General features: G+C 49.7%; 1 protein-coding gene across 1 annotated transcript in view; it reads right to left on the reverse strand.

The window, feature by feature from the left end:
* The window catches only part of PLCG2 (phospholipase C gamma 2), a 125,994-nt gene that overhangs the window by 94,645 nt on the left and 5,257 nt on the right, over window positions 1-26,092 (reverse strand). The window lies entirely within an intron of this gene.

The raw sequence follows: 26,092 nt of genomic DNA on the forward strand, positions 1-26,092 counted from the left end.
TCCCAGCAGCACATGCTGACAAAGGAACAAGAGCGTTTCACTGCGTGAACACGGCCCCTTACCTTCCCGCCCGGGCCTCTCGGGCCCTGCTCACCCCCTGCCCGGAGGCACGGGGATGAGGGAAGACCGGGGAGGTGAACGGCTGCCGAGAGGCCAGTGGCTGCGGCCAGCCGGGCCCTCCCCAGCCTGCCTCTCTCCCCAGCTTGGCAGAAGGACCCAAGAGAGTCCCAGCTCCACTGTCGCCCCTCTGAGATCGGCTGGGTCAGCTCTGGCCCCCGGCCCTTGGATGGAGCGATGGGGGGTGAGGGAGAAGGGCGCACGCCATTGACAGTTGGGGGAAACTCCTGCCACAAGCCCTGGTTGATTGCTGACCCCGGCCAACCAACCCGCTTGCTACGAAACAGTCTACGACAAGGGTCGTTTCAGCCACGCCCGAGGAAAACCGCCGCAGTCCACGTCACATCCAACGGCACGGTGGGAACACGGCAGATACACGACGGGCGGCCGGGCGCACGGACCCTTCCCTCCTCCTTTTCTCCCTCCCCTCCTCCCTCGCCCCCACCCTATTCCTGGAATGACCGATGTTCCCCTTTATATCGACTTCCACCCTCACGAACTCAACACCAGCTCTCTGGGGCGCCTTTTCTCCCGGAGAAGTCCCCGTCCCCTCACTCTAACTCCTCTGCAAAGGGGAACCTGGTCGGGGGGAGGGGGAGAGGGCATGGGAGTCATGCGATCTGCCCAACTCCCTCGCTTCCACCCAGATCTATGCCCCTGATTCCTACAGACAGATTTCCTCGGGGGTGAGAGCAACCACTTCAGCTGAGATTTGAAGCGTCCCGAAATCAGCTTCGGGGTCGACGGGAGGAGACCGCAGGGCTGAAACCTGTCACACTTGGAGTGGCCCTGACAAAGGCAGGCCGCTCCAGGGCCGCGGCATCGTGACTCTTTTGCAGGGCGAGGGAGCGGGAGAGGGGATGAGTGATGGCAGACCTGTGCCCGGGGACAGAGTTTCCGACCAACTGGGTAAGACATCCCAAACCAGACTGGTCCCCGGCCCAGCGCGGTCCCTGCTGCAGACAGAGCTGGCAGCAGCAGCAGAGGGGGCGGGTGGGCACTCACTGACTGGGCTTCACTGGAGCCAAAGGGGGCTGGGGAGACGGATCAACCTGCCAGGGCCTCAAATGATAATAATGTCGGTATCTGTTAAGCGCTTACTATGTGCAGAGCACTGTTCTAAGCGCTGGGGTAGATACAGTGTCATCAGGTTGTCCCATTTGAGGTTCACAATCTTAATCCCCATTTTACAGATGAGGTGACTGAGGCACAGAGAAGTTAAGTGACTTGCCCACAGTCACACGGCTGACAAGTGGCAGAGCCGGGATGACGACGACGATGATGATGGTATTTGCTGAGCACTTACTATGTGCCAAGCACTGTACTAAGTGCTGGGAGGGATAGTAGCAAATTGAGTTGAGCACGGTCCCTGTCCCATGTGGGGCTCACAGTCTCAATCTCCGTTTTATAGAGGAGGTAACTGAGGCGCAGAAGTGAAGTGACTTGCTCAAGGTCACATAGCAGACAAGCGGTGGGGTGGGTTTAGAACCCGTGACCTACCGACTTCCAGCCCCATGCTGTAACCACTACGCCACACTGCTTCTCCAAATCCCAGGAGGAGAAATCCTCCCTCTGGGTTTTACCAGCTGAAGCCCCAAAGCTAGGGCTGATGCTCCCCGCAAACCCCTTAGCCCTTACGTACTGAGTGCTAGGTATTTTATACTGGGGTTGACTTCCCTTCCCTTTAATTGATTTAGTGTCTGCCTTCCCGGCTAGATCTTCGAACTCACTGAGGGTCCGTATGGTATCCGTGATATCTAGGGAAGCAACGTGGCTCAGCGGAAAGAGCATGGGCAGAGGTCATGGGTTCTAATGCCGGCTCCGCCACCTGTCAGCTGGGTGACTTTAGGCGAGTCACTTCTCGGTGCCTCGGTTACCTCCTCTGTAAAATGGGGATTAAGAGTGTGAGCCTCACGTGCGACGACCTGATTGTCCTGGATCCACCCCAGCAACTAGAACAGTGCTCGGCAAATAGTAAGTGCTTAACAAATACTAACATTATCATTATTATTACTGTCTTGTACGCTTCTCAAGTGTTTAGTACTGTGTTCAGCACCCCGTATGCACTGAATAAACCTCAGTCATTCATTCAATCGTATTTATTGAGCGCTTACTGTGTGCAGAGCGCTGTACTGAGCACTTGGGTAGTACAATTGGGCAACAGATAGAGACCATCCCTACCCAACAACGGGCTCACAGTCTAGAAGGGGGAGACGGACAGCAAAACAAAAGAAGTAGACAGGCATCACTACCGTCAAAATAGATGAATAGATCCACAGAAAAATGCACATCATTAATAAAATAGAGCAATAAATATGTACAAATATATGCAAGTGCTGTGGGGAGGGGAAGGGGGTAGAGCAGAGGGAGGGAGTAGGGATAATGGGGAGGGAAGGAGGAGCAGAGGGAAAGGGAGGGCTCAGTCTGGGAAGGCTTCCTGGAGGAGGTGAGCTCTCGGTAGGGCTTTGAAGAGGGGAAGAGAGTTTGGCGGAGGTGAGGAGGGAAGGCATTCCAGGTCAGAGATAGGACGTGGGCCAGAGGTCGACGGCGGGACAGGCAAGAACGAAGCACAGTGAGGAGGTCTGGATTGATTGTGATCGCTCTGTTTATTCACCTTCCCCGAAAGCGATGATAATCCGAGTGGCGTCTCTCACATAGTGCAGTATAGGCTGCTGACGGAAGCCAGTCTAGAAGCAGCATGGCCTAGTGGATAGAGCACGGGCCTGGGAGTCAGAAGGACCTGGGTTCTAAACCCAGCTCCACCACTTGTCCGCTACGTGACCTGGGGCACGTCACTTCAATTCTCCTCATCTGTAAAATGGGGATTAAGACTGTGAACCGCATGTGAGACAGGGACTGTGTCCAGCCCGATTACCTTTCATCCATTCATTCACTTCATTCAATCGTATTTATTAAGCGCTCACTGTGTGCAGAGCACTGTACTGAGTGCTTGAAAAGTACAATTCGGCAACAAAGAGAGACCATCCCGGCCCACGACAGGCTCACAGTCTAGAAAGGAGGAGGTAGACATCAAAACAAACAGGCAAAACAGGTTCCTTCTGTCTTCCTCAGCGCTTAGAACAGCCCTTGGCACATAGTAAGTGCTTAACAAATAAGGTAATTATTATTATTATTAGAGCTGGACTAAGTCTCGAGTCAAATGCCACAGTCTTCCCTAAATTAGGTCCCTTCCTAATTGAGCAGGGCGATTGCAATCAGAGGTAAGTCCCATTGCTTGCACCCTGGGCATGGCGGGAGGGGGAAGAGGGGAGAAGGAGGGCAAAGGAGCACATTCATCCCACCAATCTGCTCCTCCAGCCCTCAACTGTAATTGTCGCTACCAAGCTGACCTCAAACCCAGCGTTAGGACGCAAACTTCACAGAAGAGCCGATAAGCGGGAATGAGGCCGTGAGGCCTCAGGTAATAAAGAGCGGAAAGGCGTCAGAACCCCCACTCATCTCTCTTGGAAAACACATTTCTGACCCATCGGTCTCGTCGGCTGAGAGGCGGCAGACTCAGAAGGCTCAGCCACCGGACCGGACACATTTCCGGGGCTTTACGCCGGCCGTGCAGTTACCGGGGCAGAGACGGAAAGCTGGCCGTGTCAAACGAACGCCTGTCCCCGAGGCACGGAGCCAGCTTGGCCGGCAGACGGGCTGCCGGAGCTTCTGAAGCGAGCTACCGCAGAAGGAGCTCAGGGTGCAATCTGAGTCACCCCTACTCCCAATGGGCCGGCACATCACGGCATTTACGTTCGCAGACACCATCTGCCTTTCGGATCACAATGCAATCATTTTACCCGCCACACTTTCGTGGGAAGGATCCTGTCCCCGGAAAACAAATGCCACAGAACAGACCTGCCCCCTCCCGCCTCAACCCGACACGCCACGGCCCTCCCCCAAGAACTCGGCGATTGTACCCGTGGCCGGCCAGAACAGGAAATCTGCCATTTGTATATTAGCAGTTCATTTTCTGTTTGGGACTTCACTCGAGCGAGGGAGGAGGGGAAGAAGGGAGGAAGCCTTTGGGGAGCTGCTGCAAAGGCCGCATGTGTTCATCTCTGTACCTGACCACAAACCAAACCCAAAACCAGGTCCAAAAAAGGACTCCAAAGCACCAGTGCGTCCCAAGAGCCAGGGCTAAAATAAGTCTCTGCGACAAACCCCCGGAAAATAAAAGTCTGCAGGCTGGTGAATTGCTGTTTCAGAGCGACGTTGCACCCCCGAGCTGGCGGTTTCAAGGGGCAATTTTCCAATTGTCTGGACCTAAGAGGGAAAGGGTTTTTTTAGGGATATTACTTTGGAAACATCTGTTAGTGGGGAGAAGGAAGGAGAGGAATTTCCTTTTCTTTCTCGACCACAGACGACATCTTAAGAGCAGCCCCAAGGACTAGAGAGGAATCGAGGCTTATTTCCCTCGCTGGATTTTGGCTTGCTTGCCCACTCACTATAAAGCCGGCCAAACCTAACACCCTAGCTGCTTCACGCAGGTTGACCCTCTACTTCACGGGGGAAAATTAGGCAAAATATTTGCCCCTTCTTCCTTCCTTCCCCTCCCTGGGGGTCTCAGTGGAGAGAAAAAATTTATTTTAGCTCTTCAGGCTCCAGTGGGCTGCTCACACTCCCTGCCTGCTTCCACTTTTCACCAGCTCATGTTCAGAAATGGCAAGCCACTTCCGGAACTGAGACTGATGCAAGGGGCCGTCACGGCCTGGCCAGTTCTGAGCCCGGGCTCGACGGAGGGGATCAAATAGCACCAGGGTCTGGGCACAAACGAAAACTTCCAACTTGGAGGGGTACGAGCGTGGGACAGCCCGTGAGGTCTATTTCAAACCAGAGCCCACCGGAAGTGGACTTTTATACACTTCTCTGCTTTATTGGCTGGCTGTTAAGAAGGAAAGGAACAGGCTGGCTTATCCCTCTGCAGCTTCAACAGCAGGTGTGAGTGGCTTTAAGAAAGATTGTCAGTATTGCCTAATTAAAAAAAAATACACATCCTTATGATTTCTTTGGTAGTTTAAAAGACATTCTGTTACACTCCTGTAAAGACGAGGTGACCTGAAGTGCCAATCTCTGTGGGACAGTCCCACCTCCCCCAGGACACCCTAGTGTTTTTAAATGCCCCTCTGACCGTCACACTAACTATTCAGCTTTTGCCCCTCTATAGGTAAGTTTGTTGCCCCTTTACGGCTCTCCTGCCCCCACCCTTGAAGGGAAGGAAGGGATGGATGAGGGATGCTGCGGGGAGTCCACCTGGCGGGCTGGGTGCAGAGAGCCAAAGAGCGAGAAGGAGGTCTGCTGGAAGAGAAGGGTGGAAAAGAGGGGCCGGAAGGGACGGGAGGGATGAGCTGTCTGATGCTTAGCTGTCTCTGGGTATCCCTCTCTCTCTCTAAGCTCAGTTTCTCTGTCATGCCCCTGCCTCCCCGCTTTTTCCACTCTTCCTCTATCCACTCCATCAGCACCGCCCCCGCCAACGCCCCACATGTATCTACCTGGCCCCCATCAAGTCCAGGGTGGGCAAAAGAATGCCATGCTCCACCGGGAACCGGAGAAAAATCTGGTCCGTTCATGTGGAAAGAAAGCATTATTGTTTGTGTTTCTCCATATAAGGAGGAGAGAATAAAGGTAATAAGGATAGAGGACACCCGACCTCAAACAATGTGGTGAAAGGGAGCCAGCTGGTCGACAGTAGGAGCCACACTCCAGCCTGGCACATGCCAGTGCCCGGCAGGGCGTGGAAGAAGCTTTGAAAAACCAACAGTTACCAAGAGTCCCACAACAAATGCAGCACCACAGAAAAGAATAGTTTCTAGAGACACCAGACCCTGGGGAGTAGCAGTGCAAGAAGGTAACAAGGATTGCTGAGTGCATAAAAACAGGCTTCCAAGAACTCCCAGGCCAAAGAGCCACCCACCCTGAAGGATGATTCTCAGGAACTGACAGAGCCCTGGGAAGAGCGAGTTTGGGAGTCCAGCTCACACAGCACAGGGCGGGGGGGGGGGGGGGGGGGAGGCGGGGGCAGTGCACCCCAGCAGGGGAGTGGGCGCCTATGGCCAAGAGAAAGCGTTAACCATGTCCGACACAAAGAATTTACTCCCTTCAGGAACATCATGTGGAAGCACGAGCAGTGTACGGAGGAAAATCTCAGTTTTCCGGCTCAAGTCCTGGCTCAGGCAAATCCCCGAAACCAAAAGATCTGGGTTTTCAAAATTAACATGCCTACCCACTCTGTTCTATTGTACTCCTCCCCAAACCACTTAGTACAATGCTCTGCACTCCACTGCCTGGATTATCTTTCTACAGAAACGCTCTGGGCATGTCAGTCCCCTCCACAAAAAACTCCAGTGGTTGTCTATCAGCCTTCGCATGAAACAGAAACTCCTCACTGTTGGTTTCAAAGCTCTCCGTCACCTTGGCCCCTCCTACCTCACCTCCCTGCTCTCCTCCTACAGCCCAGCGCGCACACTCTGCTCCTCTGCCGCTAATCTCCTCACTGTGCCTCGTTCCCACCTGTCCCGCCGTCAGCCCCTGGCTCACGTCCTCCCGCTGTCCTGGAATGCCCTCCCTCCTCACATCAGCCAAACTTACTCTCTTCCCCTCTTCAAAGCCCTACTGAGAGCTCACCTCCTCCAGGACTTCCCAGACTGAGCCCTCCTTTTCCCTCTGCTCCTCCTCCCCTCCCCATTCCTACTCCCTCCCTCTGCTCTACCCCCTTCGCCTCCCCACAGCACTTGCATATATTTGTCCATATTCATTGCTCTATTTTATTAATGATGTGCATTTATCTATGTTTCTACTTATCTATTTTGATGATATTTGTCTACCTGACCTGTCTGTTTTGTTGTCTGTCTCCCCTTCTAGACGGTGAGCCTGTTGTTGGGTAGGGATTGTCTCTATCTGTTGCCGAATTGTACTTTCCTAGCACTTAGTACAGTGCTCTGCACACAGCAAGCGCTTAATAAATATAAGTGAATGAATGAATGAATACTATGGATTGATTACCATACTGAAAGACGACACTGAGGCATGCTTGCTTGGGTGGCCCAACTGAGCCAGGAGGCTTCCAGACTTCGCTGTGCGGTTCCCAGAAGTCCTTCCAACTGATGGGCGGCTCATCCATCCCCAAGACTCAGCACCCGGGAAGGCAGTGAGCCTCTCCGCCCTAAACACCACCACACTACTGGTCAGTCAGTCCCTCTGCCCACCCCTGCTCCAGCCTCTGGGTCCAGCATTCTTGACAAATCTCCACTGCCAGACTTAAAACAGGAAGTCCATCATCTGGGGATGACCCCCCCCCCCCCCCCGGGTCCAATTTATAATAATATCAATACAATAGTAATTGTGGTTCTTGTTTAAGAGCCTACAATGGGGTAGGATACAAGATCGTCAGATCGGACACAGTCCCCATCAACAGGGGGCTTGCGGCCTAAGTAAGAGGGAGAACAGAGACTGAATCCCCATTTTGTAGATGAGGAAACTGAAGCAATGAGGAGCAGTGTGGCCTAGTGGAAAGAGCACAGGCCTGAGAGGCAGAGGACCTGGGTTCTAATCCTGGCTCCACCACGTACCTGCGGTGTGACCTTGGACAAGTCACTTAATAATAATAGCAATTATTATTCTTATTGTCACTGTCCTAGATGAGAACTCTTCTTGAGCCTTCTAACTTCTCCCCCTAATTACTCATTACGGATCTCTCATCTATGAATTTATCCAAACGCCTCTTGAACCTACTGAATTATTCTCTCTCTACAATTTCTCTAGGGAACTAAATCCCACAGTTCAGAAAAAACCTTATAGCTACTTATGGGCAGGGGACATGTCTAGGAATTCTATCATATTGTATTCTCCCAAGTGCTTAATACAGTGCTCTGCACACACTAAGTGCTCAATAAATAACACCACAGAATGTAGGACAGTGATAATGGGAAGCAGCATGGCGTAGTGGATAGAACACGGGCTCGGGAGTCAGAAGGTAGAAGGTCATGAGTTCTGGTCATGTGTTCTGATTCCGGTTCTGTCATTTGTCTGTTGTGTGACCTTGGTTGGACAAATCACTTCACTTCTCTGGACCTCAGTTCCCTCATTTATAAAATGGGGATTGAGATGTGAGCCCCACATGGGGCGGGGACTGTGTCCACCCCAATTTGCTTGTATCCACCCCAGTGCTTAGTATAGTGCCTGGCACATAATAAGTACTTAACAAATGCCACAATTATTATTTTTATATCATTATTATTATTGTTACTACCAATCAGGGTCGGGAATACCCCCAGACCTAGACATAAGCCGTTCAAACATGTGCAAAAATCTCTTTGGTATGGGTCCTTTGATGACATCACATAATGTACATGCCATCATGGACCGGCACAGGGGTACCTGGATTTCTATAGTGTCAACCTAGTAGGCAATCAAGTGGACAGTTGTCCTCCTCTGTATCATTTACGACTAGGCCCTGTCAGAAACGCAGTGCAAGAATTCCATGCGGATTTTCACGTATGGACGTGACTTGTTTTCAAAGTGGCAAAGCGAGACCTTTTTTTTGATTTTGTTTTGGGCACTTTTCCTCACGATGCCTGGCATTTTGTTGGCTTGGGCTACTGACTTGAAAGCGTGGACAAGTTTTGAAGGAACAGTGAACAACGACTACCAGGTGACTTTCTTAAGTCTTAATTGGGAGCACTGTACTCCCATCTTATCTATCTCACCTCACCACCGTGAGGGCACCCACGTCCTGCCTCTGGCTTGACATGCCCTCTCTCTTCACATCTGACGGATGATCCTCCTCCCCATCTTCAAAGCCTTATTAAAAGCACATCTCCTCCAGGGGGTCTTCCCCGACTAAGCCCTCATTTCCTCGTCTCCCACTCTTTGCACTTGGTTTTGTACCCTTTACTCACCCCTTCCTCAACCCCACAGCACTTATTTACATATTTGTAAGTTCTTTATATTAATGTCTGCCCCTCTAGACTGTCAACTTTTTGTACGCACAATTGTGACTAAGGTGTTATATTGTAATATCCCAAGCACTTAATATAGTGTTCTGCATGCAGTAACAACTGACTGAATCCATCACCAGGGAGTTGCAGTTGGATCACTTTCCCCACACGCTTCCCCTTTTGAATCACACTGAAGTTCACCCATCATCTTCCAGCTTGGTGAGGTTCTTTTGACCAGGGCTTCATCTGCCCAGAAGAGCTAAACAATAATAATAATTTTGGTATTTGTTAAGCGCTTACTATGTGCCAAGCACTGTTCTAAGCGCTGGATAGATACAAGGTCATCAGGTTGTCCCACTTGGAGCTCACAGTCTTAATCCCCATTTTCCAGATGAGGTAACTGAGGCCGAGAGACGTTAAGTGACTTGCCCAAAGTCACACAGCTAAGTGGCGGAGTCGGGATTAGAACCCACGACCTTCACACTATCATCTCTGAAGGTGTCAATCCAAACTGGTTCGAGGGCTGATTTCCAGGGGGACGCCGCCAACCCTCACTGTCTGCCCTCTTCCATACAGAGAGGAGGCTCTTTTCCCTACCTCTGAGTCAGTTTCTTAACAAATTCCATTAAAAAAAATATATAAGTTCTTACTATGTGCCAAGCACTGTACTAAGAACTGGGATAGATACAAGGTATTTAGGTTGGACGCACTCCAGTTACCACATGTGGGGATCCCAGTCTTAATCCCCACTTTACAGATGAGGTAGCAGGCTCGGAGACCCACCTAAGGTCACACACCGACACGTGGAGGAGCTGGGAAGAGAACCCAGGTCTTCCGACTCCCAGACCTATTCTCTTTTCACGAGGCCAAGCTCTTTGCAGCAGAACTTTCTTCCAAACCCATGTTAACTCAGGGTTTGGGGGGTTTTGCTGGGCTTTTTTACGTGGGGAACACCATCAAAGGATCTTTGAAATTTCAAATATATCATACCCGCTGGTCCCCCACTAGTCACCTATCGACCCCTTCAAAGCAGTCAGCATGTTGCCTTTCCCCAACTGGTGTATTTAGCTAAGGACCTCACTGATCGTCTGCTTTATGAGACCTGACCAGTTTGTCAAATATAGAAGTGAAACTTACAAGTCTATAATTCCCAGGATCCCCTCTGAAACTTGCTTTGGAGTTAAATTGGCAGCCGGCAGACAACGATAACGAGATAGCACAAATCTTTGCTTGAATTTCCGTTCCTTCCCTGCTACGTTTCTCCAGACGAGATTCTAGCCTCAGAGCATCTTCTGAATCAGCCCCTTCATCCCCATCCCAACTGCTATCCCCGGGTCCAAGCACAGGAGAAGCAGCGTGGCCTGGGGGAGAGAGCGCTGGCCTGGTAATTCAGAAGGACCGGGTTCTAATCCCGACTCGGCCACTTGCCTGTTGTGAGACCTTGGGCAAGTCACTTCACTACTCTGCACCTCAGTTACCTCATCTGTAAAATGGGGATTAAGATTGTGAACCCCACGCAGGGAAGGGACTGTGTCCAACCTAAAAACCCTGTTTCTACCCTAGCACTTAGTACCGTTCCTAGCACATAGGAAGCACTTAAATATCATTAAAAAAGCAATCGTCACATCTCATCTCATCTCTGACCTCCCTGCCTCCAGGCTTGCCTCTCTCCAATCCATTCGTCACTTTGCTGCCAGGATCATTTTACTTAAAAACAAACCGCCCTACATGCAATTCCCCACTCCTTAAAAACCACCCATGGTTTCTCACCTATTTCAGCATCAAGTAGATAGTCCTCACTCTCAGCTTTAAGGCATTCTATCGGCCCTCTTGCTCCTTTCCCACCGTAACTCATCTCACACACCTTGCTCCTCTAATACCAACCTACTCACTCTTCCTCACTCTCATCATCGACCCCTTGCTCGTGGGCCAACCTGATTACCCTGTATCTACCCCAGCGCTTAGAACAGTGCTCGGCACATAGTAAGCGCTTAACAAATAGCAACATTATTATCCTTCTGCCTGCCTGGAACTCTATCCTCCTCCACCACTGATTTCCTATCTGACAGACTACCCCCTCCCCATTTTCAAATCCCTACTAAAAATAATTCCCTTCCCTGACTAGCCTCTCATTTTCCCATCCTGTTTTGCCTCCTCCCACATGTCACCTATGCACTAGAGTCATACCTGAACCTTGGGCAGGCATTCCGGATCCTTGGGCAAGTCACTTAACTTCTCTATGCCTCATTTTCCTCAACTGTAAAAATGGAGATCGAATAACTGTTCGCTCTACTATTTAGACTGTGTGTCCAACATGATTAACTTGCATCTGCTTCAGCACTTAGAAGAGTGAATAACACCCAGTAACGCTTAGATACCATAAAAAAAACTGGTGAACAGAGGGTCTGGGGAGAGAGATTCCGCCCTTGGGTGCAGCGTCGACCAGGATTCTCGACCTGCCTCTCAGGACTGGCAGTGGAGTTTCACAGTTCCCAAAAAGTTCTGTTCTCCCAGTGTGGGAGAAGGGCAGAGGGAATTGAAGATACTAAGGAAACGAGGAAAAAAATGAAGGCAATAGAGAATAAGAAAAACCATTAAGACAAACAACCTCTGAAGATGGGGAAATTGGCATTCAGTAGTAGTGAAGGCATCAATTTTCACTGCAGACAGTGGCACAGTGTACATTACTCCGTGGGGGTTTCACACTACAAGGGTGGGGGAAAAAAACCATAGCCAACAGCAGCAAAACAATACCAAGAAACTCTCATGCTTTCACAGAGACTCCCTTCGACTTTTACCGGGCCACTAAGAATATCCTACTCAAATATGGCTTTGTGAACTGGGTGTGGGCATTGTGGTGTCTGATGCTGAGGTCTCAGAGCTATTCCGTTCGGTGACCAATCAATCGTATTTATTGAGCACTTACTCTGTGCAGAGCACTGTACTAAGCACTTGGTAGAGTTCAATAAAAAAGCTGGTAGACACATTTCCTGCCCACAAGAAGCTCACAAATCTAGTGCTAGACAATGCTGTTGATTATCTTTACAAATAGAAATATTGTAAAATTGTATTTGCTAGTTTGAGGGTGAGATTTAATCTAAAGTGCAACTCCTGTGCTTGTTTCGCCTCTTCTCTTCCTCCCCATGCCAGATAATGTAGAGCTCAACTCTTCAGATTTTTCTAGAAGTCCTCGGTACTTCACAGCAAAACATTATGACAAAATCCACTGGGATCTGTCCCACGCCTATTGATATTAAGAGGATGGTCCTGAGATCAATCATTGGTATTTACGGAGCACTTACTGGGGGCAAAGCACTGTAATAAGCGCTCGGGAGAGCACAAAGCAACAGGATTGGTAGGCATGTTCCCCACCCACAAGGTGCTCACGGTCTAAAGGGGGAGGCAAACATTAATAGAAATTATGGGTATGTACATAAGTGGTGTGGGGTTGATGGACATTAATGTAAATCATGGATATAAACCTGAGTGCTGTGGGGCTGAGGGAGGAGTGAATAAAGTTTACAGATCTAAGTGCAAGGAGACAAAGAAGGGAGAGGGAGCAGAAGAAATGACTAGTCAGAGAAGGCCTTCTGGAAGAGATGGGATCTTAATACGGCTTTGAGGGAGGGGAAAGTGGTGGACTGGCACATATGGGGGGGGGAGGGGATTTCAGGCCAGAGGGAGGCCGTGGGAAAGGGGTCAGCGGTGAGTTAGACGAGATCAGGGCACAGTGGATAAGCTGGTGTTAGAGGAACGAGTTGGACGGGCTGGGCCGTAAGCAGGAGATCAGTGAGGTAAGATGTGGCGGGGCTGGGCTGATTGAGTACTTTAGAGCAGATGGTAAGGAGCTCCCAAAGCAAGAGGAGTCCATTAACAAAAACTACAAGGAATCCCGCATGGGTTCCAGCCCATTATAAGATTAAGAAATTGGGAAAACTTTCCAGGACCGCGTTCATTTTTTAGCCAGCCAAGTAGGTTCATGCAGCTAGCGGAGAGGAAGGGAGCAGAAGCCAGCCGCAAGAAGAGGGGGATCCTGGAGACAGTTGGACTTCGTTCAAACCAGCACAGAGGGTTTGCGTAAGAGGACTGGGCTGGTCTCCAACGAGCTACACTAAATACAGAGTGGGGGGGTGTCACCAAGGAACCCCTTGAAACCCAAAGGAGAGAGGAGGAGGATCTCAGCAAGGAAAGTGTAGAAATCACTGTGAATAACTCAGAAACTAGCGAACCTAGGGCGTGAGGAGTGCTCAGGGTTAGAGGAGAGTTTCGGCCGGGGCCGGGTCCGCTGCGTCCTGTCCATCCGAGGGCCGCTGAACCAACAGTAAGCTTCCTTAACCTTTGCACACAATCAGCATTTACAATACGGAAGTTTTAACACCCGGGTCAAGGAGGGGACGAGAGAGACAGAGAGCCAGTTTAGCTATCCTTCCCCTTGGCTCTGGTCCTGACTGCATGGGACAAGACTAATAACCAGTTGGAAAAGAAGTCAAAGAATCCACTTTGGAGTAAGCGCTCAATAAATGCAATCGATTGATTGATCCCACTGAAATAATGTCAAAGGCGCATTTCATTCATTCATTCGATTGTATTTCCATTGTGCTTACTGTGTGTAAAGCACTGTTCTAAGTGTTTAGGAGAGTACAATAAATAGACACATTCCCTGCCCACAATGACCTCACAGTCTAGAGATGGAGACAAAGATTAATATAAACTACAGGTATGTTCCTCTAATGCTAATCTTCTCACTGTACCTCGATCTCGTCTATCTCGACGCCGACCTCTCGCCCACATCCTACCTCTGGCCTGGAACGCCCTCCCTCCTCATATCAGACAGATAATTGCTCTCCCCGACTCCAAAGCCCTACTGAAGGCATACCTCCTTCAAGAAGCCTTCCCTGACTTCCCGTCTCTTGTATTCTGCTCTCCCAGGTGCTTAGTACAGTGTTCTTCATATAATAAGTGCTCTATAAATACCACAGAGGGATCGATTCTGCTTTGGCAACTTAAGGAGTCTAGAACGCCCCAGAAAAGTAAAATCCTGCCACGTTCTAGGGTTGGAGCAATGGACATGGAGCCGACACCAGAAATTTATTCTGTCGGGGGAGCCTGACCCTCTGGGTCCTCCATTCCCCCACCCTGACACCACTGAGGAAAGCCCACCCACGAGGACAGAAAATAGACGGGGATCACAGACAGCACACTGTCGAGGCTGTTGCCGGAACATTGCAAAAATATTACTGGAGCGGGGAAAATGAGAGAACAAGACACTATCACCGGTAGGGGAGTAGAGAGACGCTGGTTCGAGGAGGCTCTGACCACGGCCCACTCCCTCTTTGGATGTTTCCTTTGGTTTCCATTCTCCTCCGATCAGACTGTGAGCCCGTCATGGGGCAGGGATTGTCTCTATCTGTTGCCAAACTGTACATTCCAAGCACTTAGTACAGCGCTCTGCACATAGTAAGCGCTCAATAAATACTATTGAATGAATGAAATGAATTGCTGCGGAAAATGAAACACGCACGTATAACATGCCCCCTTTAGATGGTAAACTCTAAGAGGTCACAGACAGAAATGGCTCTATTTCTTGTTGCCGCCCCAGCCCTGACTACAGAGCTCTGTGTAGCTAAGAGGGGGGACTGAGGTGGGGAAACAGCCCCTGCTGCCGTGACTGCACACCAGTTGACCCCAAGATATTGAGCCTCTTTGGCTCCTGCTTCCTCATCAATGACAAAGGAGATAAAATCTGGCCCTTCCCTATTTCACACCTAATGTTTCTGCCCATTAGAACATCTGAACCCGGCATCATAAAGTACTCCTAGTTCCCCAGAGAGGGCCCTGGACCTTAGCCTTCCACGCCCAGCACTTCCACCTCTCCATATCCCACAGGTTCCCGGGCTCAGCCCAACTCTCCTATGCCAGCACGGTGGATCCTCTAGAGTACAGTGCTCTGCGCACAGTAAGCGCTCAATAAATATGATTGAATGAACTGCAGAGCCAGTTCTTCCCACCCCTCCCTCCCTCTGGAGAAGCAGCGTGGCCTAATGGAAAGAGCACAGGGTGGGGAATCGGGAGAATGTGGTTCTGATCCTGGCTCCGCCACTCATCTGCTGTGACCTTGGACAAGTCATTTCACTTATTATTATACTGGTATTTGTTAAATACTTACTATATGTTAAGCACTGTTCTAAGGACTGCGGTAAATACAAGCTAATCGGGTTGAACACTTTCCCTGTCCCACATGGGGCTCGAGGTTTTAATCCCCATTTTACAGAAGAGGTAACTGAGGCACAGAGAAATTAGGTGACTTGTCCAAGGTCACACGCAGCTATGTGTGGCTAAGACTTCGTTTAGGCTATATGGGTAACCCCAACAACAATGAAGGTCAAAGGATGCTAAGTCTGCGTCGCATCCTGTCACGTGCCTTCCTAGACTCATGAATTAGGGACTTGGCCCAAAGACCAGTTCCTTTTGCCGGCCCATCTCCCCGTCCCAGAACTTCACAGAGGTAGGAGAAACCATTCTGATTATCCTCTACCCCAGCACTTAGCACAGTGCTTGGCACACAACGGATAACGGTGGCATTTGTTAAATCCCTCACTGTGTGTCAAGCACTGTATGAAGCACTGGGGTAGATACTGGATAATCAGGTTGGACATAGTCCCTGTCCTACTTGGAGCTCCCAGTCTAAGGAGGAGAGAGAACACGTATTGGCTCCCCATTTTACAGAGGAGGAAACTGAGGCCCAGAGAGGGTAACTGAATTGTCCCTGTTCACACAGCAGTCCAGTGATAGAGCTGGCATACGAACTCAGGTCTCTTCACTTCCAGGCCCACGCTCTTTCCAATAGGCCCTGCCGTCCCTCAATCAATAGTATTTTTTGAGCATTTATAAGGTGCGCAGCACTGTACTGAGCACGTGGGAGAGTACAACACAACAGAGCGGTAGACACATTACCTGCCCACAAGGAGCTTACAGTCTAGAAGGAGAGACAGACATTAATATAAACAAGTGAGTTTCAGATACGTACCTAAGTGCTGTGGGGCTGAGGTGATTATCAAGAGCTCCAGGGCATACGGTAAGCACTCAACAAATACCACCACAACTAATAATAGCGAATAATTCTCTTCTTCTGGCACAAATGTGTGTAGCCAAGCCACCTGGTCTACTTCTTTCAATGAGCAAGGAAAAGGGGATCGGGCCCATTGTGTTTTATAATGACAGTCAACTATTTCTCTTACAATTTCTTCATTCACATCTACCCAGAAGGGGGAAAATCAGATGCCAAAACATCTTCATTTTCAAAAGAGATGGAAATTTGATATTTACACAGGCATCTAGGAGTCAGAGCACCTTGGGCACGTCACTTGACATCTCTGTGCCTCAGTTTCCTCGTTTTTAAAATGGCATTTAAGTGCTTACTATGTGCCAAACACCTGAAAATGGGGATTCTACACCTGTTCTCCCTCCTACTTACACTTGGACCCCCACGTGGAACAGGGACTGTGTCCAACCTGATTAACCTGTATCTACCTCAGCATTTAATATAGCTCTTGGCCCCAGTTATTAATATTTCCCATGCACGGTCATTCTCAACTGGATGGTATCTGGCGGGGCCCAACCTCCTCTTGAAAGAGGACAAAAACAGGGAAATCTACTTTCTTGAATATGTATTTCTTTGATAATTGAGATCGGGATGCGGAGAGGGATGGGGAGCGGGGAAGGTTGGTCCCATCCCTCCCTCTCTCCTCTCCCTTTTCTCCATCCCCCTCCAACCTGGGCCTGGCCCACACCCCCTGCCCCAAAGGGAGGATGGTCAGCCACCCGCTTCTGAGCCAGAAGAAGGAAAATAGCCAAGGCAGAGGTGACTACGAAAGGCGATCGGACATAGAGACTTGCATGACCCACAACCTACTCACACCGGCTCACCTGGACACGCGGCTGGGGAAGTAGATTTTGCCTGTGGGTGCGGGGCTGTTTGTGGGTGCAGGTGGGTAGATTTAGCCTGCAGAACCCAGTTGGGCAGAAGAAAATACAGGTGTGTCCGCCCCACCTCCCTTGCTAGCAGGAACACATCAGAACTTGTCGTCTAAGTGGGAAGGGAAGCTGCCTTATCGGCAGGTTGCTCCAGCCTGGAGGGAGGTGGCGGGGTGGGGAGGGGCTTTGAAAGCGTTTGTTCACGGTTTCCGAAAACTGCAGTTCCAGATATCAAATCCATAATTCATTTATAGTAATGTATATCCACAATTCATTTCTATTAATGTCTGTCTCCCACTCTAAACCGTAAGCTCGTCGTGGGCAGGGATCACGTTTTTCAACTCTGTTATACTGTACTCTCCCACACACTTAATACAGTGCACACAGTAAGCGCTCAATAAATAATATTGATTGCTAGCAACTTAAGATCCCTAAACATCAATCGTATTTATTGAGCGCTTATTGGGTGCAGGGCACTGTACTAAGCACTTGGGAGAGCACCACACGATATACCCGAGGCATTCCCTGTTTGCCACCTTACCCTCGGTGGTGTCATTTCACGACTTTGGGTGAGGAGACGGCAGGTGGTAAGTGGAGGAGTTCAATCAGCATTCACACTTTGCAAATAGACGAAGCACTATTGTGCTCGGTTTTTCCCTTTGTTCTGTGGGGATCCCCGAGTCCTCCTTTCCCAGGAACAGAAAGGAGGAAATTCTCTCACTGCTTCCTGCCAAATAAATTGTTATCACTCTTCATAATCCTAATAATTTACAACAAGCCTCACAAAAGCAAGCAAATCTGACTCAAATCCAGGCATACCTTCATCTTCACAATTTACAGTATGCCTTCAGCAGTGCGGTCCCCTATCATTTCCCATATCCTGCCTATATTTTGGTTATTCATTGCTTCCGAGCTGAGACTAACTCACTTTCCTCATAAACCCACCTCTAGTTTGCATTCTCGCAGCAACTTGCATAATCATTTTCATGAACTATGACACAGACACCCAACCTTTAAGAAGTACGATGAAAACAGCAGCTGCAGCCTCCTGTATTGGCATTCAAATCCAGCATTCCCAGTGGGACCGATGGCAGGGGGACAGTCTTCCTGGGGCTAGTTAGAGACTGAATGGGGGGAGACCGGTGTGCCTGGGACGGAGGAACTGAACTAGAGATCTTATCCAGAAGCAGTAATAATGATATTTTTTGAGCACACACGGAGGGCAATGCCCGGCACTAAGCAATGGAGATAACACAACAGAAGCATGAGACATTCCTTGCCCACAAGGATCTGACTCTTTTATGAAACTTGTGGTTTCTGAAAAGGCCTAAAAGGAAATCAAAGGGGAGCGAGGCTCAAATCAGCTCGTGCTGCTAATTCCACAAGGGTCCGGCCTGAGATCTGACTGGGGTAGAAGGCTGAACATGCGGGAGCAAGGAATTTGGGGTTTATCTGTGGATTTCTTCAGCCTCAAGGGCCCCAGGTTCCCTGATTCCAGTCTTATCTTCCCTCGGGCTCTGTGGCCCTTAGCTTTGGAGACAACCCGACCCAGGGCAAAAACCAAGAGACAGCCAAAGGAGGCTCTTTTTCCCTCCGAGCTCAGAGTTCGCATTCCCCGATGTCGAGGGGAGAACCCAGCTCAGAAAAATCACTCATTCCCACTCCCTCCTTTAACTGGTCACAGTGGAAGACTATTTTATGGGGAAAAACCTGAAGCCACTTTACTATTTTGTCATGAATCCAATGAATTTCTTTTAAAGTCTAACCTTCTCCACTCTTGACATCTTGTTATTCACCACGAAAGAAGAAATTTCCAGAGGGAATTAATGAATGACTGGGTGTGAAATCGACATGGACACAAATGAACATCCAGATCTCTTCATTATAACTTCTACCAGTACAATGAGGCAGCATTTGAGGTTTCATACCCAATCGATTACCGAAAATCGAGACAAAACAGAAAGACAACTCAAAAAAAAAAAAAAAAATTCTCCCAGAGAAGGAAAGGCCCCGAGAAGGCTGCTGGGCAGTTTCGAACTCCCACTCCCCGCCAATCCCCCATGGGATCCTCCGGCTGGGCCTGTCACGTTACCCAAATCTTGTCCAGATTCATGTTTCTGGAGCGGTTCAGAGTTCAAAACCCGGTTTCTGACTTGAAAAAGACATGCCCTGGATAAGCCCATTGCACCTGCCGTTTACCACAAAGCAGAACTCACACTGACGCAGCCTCGCTCTGGAGCAACCACCCATGGCCCACGGAACACCTGGCCGGGCACGGGGGTGGGGGGACGCTGAGGGCCCTCCCGGCCCCGGCAGCTACTCTAGCTAAAGAACAATACGTCGGCCATTTCTCAGGCCGCTCGGGAGAGCTCAGGGAGGAGCCAGGGAGAGCGGGACAAATGGGTGAGAGATGGAGCCCGGGAGACAACGATGATTTCAATCCTCTCACCCTAATTAATCAAATTTATTGAGGGCCTACTGCGTGCTGTCTGTACTAAGCACTGGAAAGAGTACTGTACAACGGAGTTGGTAGACTCTGCCCAACAAGAGCTTAAAATCTCCAGACCGTCTTTGCTCTAGCAAGTAAGTGATCCTTATTCTACTCAGTGGTTACTTTCACTCCATCCAGTAATACTCAGGGAGCATCTACTAGGAGTAGAGCTCTGTACCACGTGCCTGAGCGAACAACCCTAAAGCGGAAGACACAGTCCCTGCCCTCAAGGAGAATCTCCAGTAATAATAATAATTGTGGTATTTGTTCAGCGCTTACTATGTGATCGACACTGTGCTAAGAGCCGGGATAGATACGGTGTAATCAAATCAGACCGAACCTCTGGCTCACAGTTCAAGGAGGGATAGGTACTGAATCCCCATTGTACCGAAGAGGAAACTGGGCCCAGAAATGTTAGGTGATTTGTCCAAGTTATACAGCAGGCAAATGGTGAAGCTAGGATTAGAACCTAGGTGCTCTGACTCCCAGACTTTTTCCACTAAGCCGCACTGCTTCTCCAGTCCCGGAAGCAAGTTCTCAGAAGCTTTACAGAGCTCCCGGTATCCTGGGAAAGACCGATGAGAAAGTAAGGAGCAGCATGACCTATTGGAAAGAGCACGGGCCTGGGAGTCAGAGGACCTGGCTTCCAATCCCGGCTCTGCCACCTACCTCCTGGCTGACCTCAGGCAAGCCACTAAGCTTCTCAGTGCCTCAGTTTCCTCATCTGCAAAAGCACCTGCTCTGCCTCCCACTTAGACCGTGAGCCCCATAAGGGACAGGGATTGTGTCCAACCTGATTTCTTGCATCTACCCCAGGGCTTGCCATATGATAAACGTTTAATACCACAATCATGGTCATTATTGAGAGGATGTCCAAGCTCTAGGCCTCTCAAAAACGCTGAGGTTTGAGGGCATTCGGAGAGAGAATAATAAAAACAGTGATTATTATTATTATGGTACTTAGCACACAGTAAGTGTCGAGCACTGTTCTAAGAAGTGAATCCGGTTGGACACGGTCCCCGTCCCACATGAGACTCACACTCTTCATCCCCATTTTGCGGATGAGGTAACTGAGGTCCAAAGAAGTGAAGTGACTTAACCAAGGTCACACAACAGACAAATGGCGGAGTCAGGATTAGAACCCATGACCTTCTGATTCCCAAGTCCATGCTCTAGGAGATGCCTGTCCACTATTTCTAGACGCACCCGGCAGCGTTCTGGGCAATGAATGGCCTCTCTGCTCCTGCAGAGGATCACCCAGAGTGGATAGAATGGTTGCAATGGAGCGGTGGGGGTGGGATGGGGGGCGTTTTTGGGGAGGGGGGCAGACTCCCAGGGTCGGGGTCCATGCCTGAGACAAGGGAGCCGAAGCTGAGGACTAAAAGCGGGAGGAGGAGGATCAAGGAAAAGAGAAAGGAGACTGGATGAGAAAAGGCCAAGAGATCAATGAAAGGAGAAGAAAGAAAAAGAGAATTTGAGGGGGCAGGAGGAAGCAGAAGACTAGTAGGATGTACAAAATTGGAAAAAAAAGGCCCTCTCTGGGGCCATATGCAAATGGAAGGCTGATCTACTGAGGCTGACAGTGGGGAAGTCAAGGCCTGTAGCTTCTTGGTACTATTCTGGGAAACTCCCTTCATGGTTTTCCCTCATATTAATCTAAAGGAGCATCTACGATGAGCTCGATCAGTTTCTGAGGGCCCCAGGCCCTGGCTCGACGGGGGGAGGGAGAGAGGGGCCGGGGGGAGGGTACCAACTCAACCAACTGACCGAGGAAACCCCACTCGGGGTCCGCGCCTGCAGGTGGGGCGGGGCGCTTCCTGCACGGTTTTTCTAACATGGCCAGGAAGGTCCCCTCAAGGTAGAGCTCGGCAGCTCTGTACAGGACAGAAATTCAAAGCGCAGTCCATCCGGGCACACTCAGCCTGCAGCGTCCTCATGCTGAGCTCAACTGCCCTTTATGTCCACCTCCATCTGTGATTTGTTTTAAGGTCTGCCTCCCCCTCTAGTCTGCAAGATCCTTATCGACCCACCCTATCGTACTGTATTCTCCCAAGGGCTCGGTACAGTGGTTGGCCCACAGCAAGCACTTGTCGCTGAATTGTACTTTTCAGCACTCTGCACACAGTAAGCGCTCAATAAATACGACAACGAATGAATGAATAAATGTCATTGATTGGCCAGACACTGGGCCAGTTCTGGCTGAAACAGGGAGATGGGGGATCACTTCCAGGGGACAACTTTGCACGCGTGCGCTGCCCCGGTGGGCTGCTGGGATATGACTTCCAGGATGCCGAGGGCTCCTTGCACTTGGATTGGGTCCGACCCCTAAAACCAGAGTCCTCCCAACCTCCCCCCGTCCACCTTGTATCCCTCATTAGACTGGAAGCCCCATGGGAGCTGGGAACACGTGTGCCTTGCTGCTGAAGTACAGTGCTTTTCACTCAGTAGGCACTCAAATACCAGGGATTCATGAAACCAAGCGGCGTTGGTGAAACAACTCACCTGGGTTTGGCCTTGTGCTGTCTAACCTAGCCATGGGGACCTCAGACCAACCCCCCTCCGAGCTATCAAATCCGCAGCCCTCATCCAATCGGTCAGTGGAGTTACTGAGTGTACTGAGTGGCTCAGTGGAAAGAGCCTGGGCTTGGGAGTCAGACGTCATGGGTTCGAATCCCGTCTCCGCCTCTTGTCAGCTGACTGTGGGCAAGTCACTTAACTTCTCTGTGCCTCGGTTACCTCATCTGTAAAATGGGGATTAACCGTGAGCCTCACGTGGGACAACCTGATTACCCTGGATCTCCCCCAGTGCTCAGAACAGCGCTCTGCACATAGTAAGTGCTTAACAAATACCAACATTATTATTATTATTATTATACAATAGGGTTGGTAGACACGAACCCTACCCCTATGGAGCTTACAGAGACGTAGCACTCCGAAGATTGCTTCAATATTACAACAGAGTTTTTTTGGGCGGGTGGGGGGTTTTGTTTGTTTTTTAATGGTGTTCATTAAGTGCTTAGTACATGTCAGGCACTGTATTAAGCGCTGGGGTAGATTCAAGATCATCAGATTGGACACAGTCCCTGTCCCACATAGGGCTCAGAAGCTTAATCCTCATTTTAGAGATGCGGTAATTGAGGCCCAGAGAGGTTAAGAGACTTGTCCAAAGTCACTCAGCAGACAAATGGCAGAGACGGGATTTAGTCGGGCATCCTAGATTGAGCGGTTAAGTTTCCCTTTTCCTCTACGACCCTTAATCTCTTGGCCTGGGAATCCCTCGGAAACAATTGGGATTCCCAGCTATTCCCCCATCTCTACTTCCAGAGTAGCATGCGAGGTGAAAGCAGGGCTTCGCTACAGCCGATCACACAGGAGAACTACTTCTACCCAATTGATGCTATTTATTGAGCGATTCCTGCGTGGAGAACACTTTACTAAGTGTCTGGGAGAGTTCAACAGGCAACGAGAATTCCTGGTCATAATGGCAGCGTGCCCTGAAAGGGGAACCTAAGCCTTAAAAGCAGCGTGGCCTAGCAGATAGAGCCTAGATCAGGGGGTCAAAAGGACCTGGGTTCTAATCCTGGTTGCGCCTCATGTCTGCTGTGTGACCGTGGCAAGTCATTCAACTTCTCTGTGCCTCAGTTACCGCACCTGTAAAATGTGGATTAATATTGAGTGCCGCAGGTGGGGCACTGACGGTGTCCAACCTGATTAGACTGTATCTAAGCCAACGCTCAGTACAGGGCCCGGGCACATAGTAAGCGCTTAACGAATACCTTAAAAAAAAAGCCCGGACAGCTACCCGACAGCTCCTTCCACAAATGCCGACCATCAGCATCCCTGCATGCTTTCTACTTTTCATAACCAGCTGAGGAGCAGAAAATTGAAAGCGCAATGCTGCAAGACATCAGAAACCAAAGATGAAGCAGGGGAAGGAAATGGAGAACTCATTTCCTGGCCTGCACGGCCCAAGCAGTGACCTGCAAGTGACCAACTTCTCCAGGGTTTGTCTGGCTAAATGACACCACAAGTGCGATTCACTTGCGGGGGCTCAACACGCAGCAGGCTGGCACGCAAAGTTGCGAGTGTAGCCTCTGCCCTCTCAAAGATGAACGCATGGGACCCGGCTGCACGGGATCTGATATTCCTTCGGCAGACTTGTGAGGGTGCTTTGGGAGACAGAAGAGGAAAATCTAACTCCTTCCAAATGGTTGTCGGCTTCCATCAGCTGGTGAATTTCACTATTTCATCTCACCCCAGAGAAAGCATTGGGTTTGGAATTCTGACTCAGTGGAATTACTCATATTTGAGGCTAACCACAGAAACCAACAAGCTTAATTACCTGGGCAAACAAGGGGGCCAAGGGAAGGAAGTTGAACTAGACTTGCCTGAGGTGTTAAAAGCTTTAAACACCTCAAATCTCAGGCGAGGGCCCAGCAATCCCAACCCCTGAACTGGATTCTCCCCACTCCTGCTGCAGAATGCCCGGTCACTGGTACAGGGAGGAGAAAAGCCACCTCCGCCCAGTCCCCCGCTGACTCACAGTAACACAGCTTTAATAATAAAAATGATGATAATAATAATTGTGGTATTTGTTAAGCACTTTCTATTTGCCAGGCACTGTACTAAGCACTGAGGTGGGTACGGGCAAATCCGGTCGGACATAGTCCCAGTCCCATGTGGAGCTCACAGTCTCAATCCCCATTCTACAGAGGAGGTAACTGAGACCCAGAGAAGTGAAGTGAATTGCCCAAGGTCACACAGCAGACAAGTGGTGGAGCAGGGATTAGAACCCACGACCTTCTGATTCCAAGACCCATGCTCTATCCACCACGCCACGCTGCTTCTCATGGTTTCCCTACCCTGCTCCCCAAACAGGGAAAGGTGCAACAGGAAAAACTGCATGACCTAGTGGAAAGAGCACAGGCCTAGGAGTCAGATGACCTGGGTTCTAATTCTCATTCTGCCATTTGTCTGCTCTGGGACCTTGGACAAGTCACTTCGCTTCTCTGGGCCTCAGTTTCCTCATCTGCAAAATGGGGATCCTACTTAGACTGTAGGCCCTACATGAAATAGGGACTGTGCCCGACCTGATGATCTTGAATCTACCCCCAGCTATTGGCAGTGTTGGCACATAGTAATCGATCATTCAGTGGGATTTGAGCTTACTCTGTGCAGAGCACTGTACTAAGCACTTGGGAGAGTACCATAAAAAAGATCTGGTAGACATGTTCCGTGGCTCAGTGGAAAGAGCCCAGGCTTGGGAGTCAGAGGTCGTGGGTTCTAATCCCGGCTCCGCCGCTTGCCAGCTGTGTGACTTTGGGCAAGTCACTTAAATTCTCTGGGCCTCAGTTACCTCATCTGTAAAATGGGGATTAAAACTGTGAGCCCCACGTGGGACAATCTCATCACCTTGTATCTACCCCAGCGCTTAGAACAGTGCTTGGCACACAGTAAGTGCTTAACAAATACCAACACTCATTTTTTTTTGTAGATAACCAGTTTACAATCTGGCAGGGAAAGCTTCGTAGGCACATAATACCACTATTATCACTATCATCGTGATTATTAGAGCATTCTGAGGTTCTGCCCCCAGAGCTGACATTGTGTCCGAGTGGGCCTGTGTCCCAGTGAGGAGAGATGGGGAAAACTGTGTCCTCTCCCCAACCCTTTCCACCCCAGAGAAATGCACTCTTTCCTTGGGGAGGCTTTCAACCGCCACGCTTTCAGGTAACTGAGCTGAACTTGAGTTCTGAAAACTACTCTGATTCAATACGCTGCCAGTGCATAAATGACCAGCAAGTGCTCTTACCCCCCACATCTACACTCGGTCAGCGATCAGGCAAAAACACAGCTGCGATAAACAGCCATTTGATTATTGCTGCGCGGCAACCTCCGGTGCTAAATTAAAGAGTTTTCACATTTCGTTTAACTCATCTCCCTCATAAAGTGAGCTGAGAAACCTGAAAGAGTACAGTGAGACTTGTTTGGTTCTTTAAAAGGCAGTCTGCTGTTACCACACTTTAAAGCGACACATTCTTAACCATTACGACAACAAAATATTGACTGCCTATACTCCCGACTTGCTGTTCCTCCAGACGAATGGGTTCTTGATTTACTTTAGAGAAAGAGTAATAGTCAATGTTACTACTTGGCAGGAGAGCCAGTAGGTAAATCCAAATTTCCAACACATTCTATACAGAGGGTAGTTAAAACGCATCCACTCCCTGGAACGCCAATCATTCTCTAATGTCAGAAATCCAATCCTTGTCCGAGGGAACCCTTTATCCTCTTGGGAAATCCCTTTCTCCTTGTTCCAAATCTCCAGTGAATTGTTGTTAAGGTGAGGATTTTATTTTTTTTTTAGTCACTGTTGGACACAGAAGCAGCAGAGAGCTCTCTTCCTAGGGCTCTTTCTTCTTTAAAAATAACCAAGTCTAAGTCTTTTTTCTTCTGCCTCTCACTTTATCTCAACCTGACTACATTTCTGCAGTCAATCTACTGGCTGGACTTAGGAGAAAATAGTGCAGAGGTTAGAGATAGGAGAAATTCAGCTACAGTGACCAATCCAAGA

This window comes from Ornithorhynchus anatinus, chromosome 11 (genome assembly GCF_004115215.2).
Source record: "Ornithorhynchus anatinus isolate Pmale09 chromosome 11, mOrnAna1.pri.v4, whole genome shotgun sequence".
Classification (NCBI taxonomy): domain Eukaryota; kingdom Metazoa; phylum Chordata; class Mammalia; order Monotremata; family Ornithorhynchidae; genus Ornithorhynchus; species Ornithorhynchus anatinus.